Below are 5263 nucleotides of genomic sequence, written 5' to 3'. Positions count from 1 at the left end.
ACTAATATAATATGCTTATAAATGAATTAGTAGTTACTTCGCTCAGTCGCCCGCTTCCGACGCTAAGGAATGTAAGTTGATTTATTAAAAAAAATGTCTTGGTCATTATTATTATTATTATTATTATGAATAATAATGAATTGTATTTTATTTTATTTATTTTATTTATTTTTTGGTTAAAGATGTTGTCGTTAGATACTAGGTTTTATAAAAATTATTTGACTATGCCCCTTTTTATAAAAACATTCTTTGTAAATATTTACTTTTATTCTTATGTACATAATTCTATTATCTAGTTTTTAATTCATTGTCATTGTAAAGCAGTTTTTAACCTTCGAATTATCGTTATTATTATTCTTATTCTTATTATTATTATTATTATTATTATTATTATTATTATTATTATTATTATTATTATTATTATTATTGGAGACTTTATTGAAATATCCTCACATGATTTTACAACCTTTGCGGGCCTGTACATGTAGGCCTGGGAAATGGTGCTCATGTTACTATCCTATAAAACCTTATGATCGACTATGGCCAATCTAACAAATTACGGTGTAATATTGTAAAACTAAAAAATAAAAGTAGCAAAATTCATAGAATGATCCTTATAAACGATAAAAAAGAAAAAGAAATTAAAAAAACAATGCAAATAAGATACTATATACATCTTTATCATCCATAAACGGCTTTAACCAAAATCAGTTTATGAGAGAAACCTTTTTACCATTTCACAGTTTTGGGAGATGATCCACTTTTGCAAGCGTTCAATAGTTGTCTTTGCTAAGTTGTTATCCAATATGCTGGTAAGTTCTTTTTCAAGATCCTTGAAGTAAACTGGGAGAAAATCAAAGACTACTGTAATGAGCTTTACTTTATGACCTGGGTATAAGTTCTTAATACCTAGTTTTAAATCTATATATTTATCTTTCTTGTGTTTAGTTCTCATTGTGATTGATCCCGGGCTGCATATTGTTACTTCTATGATGATCCATTCTTTATTCTTTTTGTCCAATACACTGATATCCGGTCTATTTGCGCCATTCATTGGACATTTTTCCAATTTCAAGGGTATGTCCCACAAGATCTTTGCCTCGTTATTCTCTTGGCTTGGTTGCGGATAAGATTGCTTGTACCACGGATTAGAATACTCAGATTCTTCAAATTTGTATCTTTCCAGTAAAGCATGGTAAACGGGGCGTAGCATTCTGTCGTGTCGTGCTTTATACAGTGACTGTGCTATGTGAGAACAGCCACACAGAACGTGTGATACTGTCTCCTGATCTTTAAAACAGAGTCGGCAGGACAAGTCGTCTACTTGTTCGTGTAACATTTGTGATCTATAGATCTTTGTGTTAAGGAGTTGCTGTCTAATGCTTGTATCTACTGACATGACTATATCCGGGATGTTTTTTCATTGTCTAAAGAATCCTGCCAGTGTTGAGTCACAAACTTTCTGATCCATGGCTGTTTCATGACTTCATTTTTGCGTTTCTTCATACTTGCTTTATGGATGATCTGTTTTATTTTCCTGGGTTCTTTCTCGTTCACTATTGTTACGTTGTCAGTGCCTTCCAAGACTGTTGCGCCATCCTCAAAGTAGCAATTGAGTTCTAGTTCTTCTGCATATCTTTTGCCATCTTTGAATACTGACCGCAAGTTTCTCTTTTCTTTTTCGTTTTGGAATGATTTGACTAGTTTTATTATTATTATTATTATTATTATTATTATTATTATTATTATTATTATTATTATTATTATTTGCATATTTTTCAATTGATTTGTTTTTTTTTCTATCATTTTTCATTATGTTCTCGATTTTTTTTTAAATTTGATTTTAAACAAATAAAGGACACTGCGATTTCGACGATATTAAAAAAATTACTAGAGTTAGAGGAAAGTGGTCTTGAAATAAAGCTAAAAATGGACAAGGCCCTTCTATTTGCCTACTACTGACAGGCTTGTAGCAACAGGCTCGAAGCAAAATGAAAATGGAAACCCATTCTATCGAGAGAGCAATCTACATGAAGAGAAGCAAACGTAAAAATGTCTTCGAGAAAGCAAGTGCGGTCGAGAAAACAGAATAGGATTTTCTGTGGCCATTGTAATGAATATTCATCAAAGGCGGCTTTCTGGAAACACCATTATGATGTGGAAAGTGAACAATGGATAACTCACAATAATGCCAAATTGAATGAAAGTCGCACCGGGAAAAGGACGAAAAGGAATAAGAGCAAGGCTTGTTGTTACTGGCGAAGCAGAGGAAAGCCCTTCTTATTCTTCGGGGGAAGAGGCGCTTGAGGAAGCAGTATTGCGTGGATTTGGTACTGAATAAACGTTATTTATGTCGACACTTTTCCCCGGCCTTGATATAAAATATTGCTAATTAGAGCAAGCCGTGCACTTTGCAAGTGGTCGCACTAAGTTTGCTGAGACATGGAAACCTCAAAAAAGACAACTACAAACATGTTGGCGTTATTCGGCCACCAACGTGGCTATTTATTATATCCTCAACGAAATCAATAAAAACCGCAGTAAATTAAAGCCATGTTCAGCAAAGGTGGGGCGAGAAAAAACGCCTACACCTAAGAATGAAAGAAAGGAAATAGAAGGACGGAGCAAGGGTAGGGAGGGAGGGAAAAATCTTGATGATCCAAGTTTAGTCCGTGAAGGAACAGCTAAGAGCGCCAGTCACGAAGATTGCAATCCCTTAACTAGACCTATCCTTACTCCGCCCTTATCTATGATTGGCTCATTTTTCTGGCTGAATGCATCTATTGACCCGAGGAGGTCAAAGTCGACGACATAAATAGCATCATTCCTTACAGAAATAATGCCCCTTTTATGTCGACACTTTTCCCCGGCCTTGATATAAAATATTGCTAATTAGAGCAAGCCGTGCATTTTGCAAGTGGTCGCACTAAGTTTGCTGAGACGTGGAAACCTCAAAAAAGACAACTACAAACATGTTGGCGTTATTCGGCCACCAACGTGGCTATTTATTATATCCTCAACGAAATCAATAAAAACCGCAGTAAATTAAAGCCATGTTCAGCAAAGGTGGGGCGAGAAAAAACGCCAAGGCCACAGAAATGTGGCAGCCCCACCAAGACCACGCAAAGAGCACGGCGATACTTGTCAACGCGAATAGCTAATGTGCTCACGGCCGGAGCAGCCCATGTCTGAACTACAGCCGCAAGCGAGAGTGTATAAGCGAACTCGCACTCTAAAATTAAAAAATATATATATTATAGGCGAAAAGAGAAATTACAATTAAATGGCACGTATATAGCAGCCCATGACTGAACCATAACATTGCAATCAAATGTACTGACTCGCTGGTAGCAGCCCAGGCCTGAACTACCAAGGCGCCAATGAAAAGTTAAGGATGATTGACTGTTAAGAAGGATGTGATAATTATATTAAGCCCCGGGGTAATGTTACAGGGCACGTAGCAGCCCATGCGTGAACTACGTAAGGCGTAGAAATGACAGATCAAACAATACAGCTACTAACTACGAACTTAATTTGCAAGCAAACGCTCTGGGCGGATGTAAACCTTAAAGGCATCGGACTTCCAGCGGCCAAGAGTGCGAATTTGTGAATCAGAGAATCCTTTTTCAGCCGCATGCGATGCAGCTCCGATTCGAAAACTGTGACCTTTGTACCGACGGGTATCAAGGCCACAGAATGACAAGCAACGTTGCAACTCAGTATTGAATTGATCGGCCGTAATCGGTGCCAAATTTAAATGACAGAAAAGCGGACCGGTGCGATTTCCCCTCAGTACGAAATAATCTAAAATGGCCTGCACGGGACAAAACTGCTCGGGGCAGTCTTCTCGTGATATTAATATCTCAAAAGGGCGGTTGTTGACGTTGTGTTTGTATTCGGAAATTACCAGCTTGAGGAAATGAGCTTTGCCGTCGGAAATTAAAAATCGCAAAGCGCTAAATTGAAGAACGGTGGAAACTGACTTAGCACTATTGGCTGCTAGTTCGCCGATGCGGAAAAACCCATAAAAGGCTAAAAGGAACATAGCTCTGTAGAGAGTTCGTTGAAAAGCCGAAGAGTTGGTGAATCGAAGAGACCTTACAAGTTCGTGCAATACCGGGCGAGTGATTGGCAGACGAATATCACTCTTGCGACGGCGGCTCACCGCGGTTAACAGCTTTTGAATAAGAAAAGATTTCGTGGGGTCGGAAAAACTTTTAAGCTTGTGTACGTAACTGAGTGCGGAGATGTACGATGCTATAGTTGACGGCGCCAATTGGCGGGCCGATAGATAAGAGATAAACAGAGCCAGCATGTTTGGACTCAAAGGAAGCTGGGGGCTTGAGGTTTTATAAAAACGGTGAGCGAAATCTTGGAAAACAGCCCAAGCCCGTTGATAAAGTTTGCGAGATCCCGGTTTTAATGCCGAACTGAGAAGATCCCTCAAATTAGCGACCAACTCTCCGGTAGAAGGTTCGTCGGGACCGGAGTGGGAAATGGGTCTGCATCCGGTGTGATTGCCTTGAACGAGTCTATCTGAAAACGTGAGATAAAATCGGCACGACTGTTTTGAAGACCAGGCACATGACGTGCTTTAAACAAAATATTGTGCCTTAGGCAACAAAGAATCAAAGGGCGCAAGAGTGCCATGATAAGTTTATGCTTGGAAGATTGCTTGTTAATAATAAAGAGATCATACAATAGTCCTTCAATCCGGCCATTACGACCAAATTCTTCCCTCGATCTCGCGATCCTTCAAAGTTGTTGTAACCCCCAAAACAGAATGTGACAAATCGATGAGATCGATCACAATCGATTGCCTGTCATCCCTATGAATCTCATCTTGAGGCTTTCAGGTGAATTAGGAGATGTGTTCATACACATGTATTTTATATCGTGAGCGAAAAGTAAGCGCTTTCATCGCAAAGTGAACTCCAGATGTTTTCGTCGATTACCGGCCCCCGTCACTTTGATCCACCAAAATGGCGTCTCCATAAAAAACTCGGCCTATTAAGTGGCGTGAGACGCTTTGACAAATAACTCGAAAACGATGTACCGCACAGGCCTGAGAATTGGAGAGGTGGTTTACATCATAAATACTCTTGTTTTTCGGCCATTTTAACTTGATCAAAAACAATAAACAAACTGCCGTGATAAACATATTGTAATGCATTAACTTGACGTTTCGTATGATACAATATACTTCTTCAGAAGAAATTCGTTTCCTACAACATTCCAAGTTCTTGGCCTTTTTCATTGAATG

This window comes from Montipora foliosa, chromosome 5, assembly GCF_036669935.1.
Source record: "Montipora foliosa isolate CH-2021 chromosome 5, ASM3666993v2, whole genome shotgun sequence".
NCBI classification, from domain to species: domain Eukaryota; kingdom Metazoa; phylum Cnidaria; class Anthozoa; order Scleractinia; family Acroporidae; genus Montipora; species Montipora foliosa.
The sequence above is the reverse complement of the archived record's forward strand: the minus strand, read 5'-3'. Positions refer to the sequence as shown.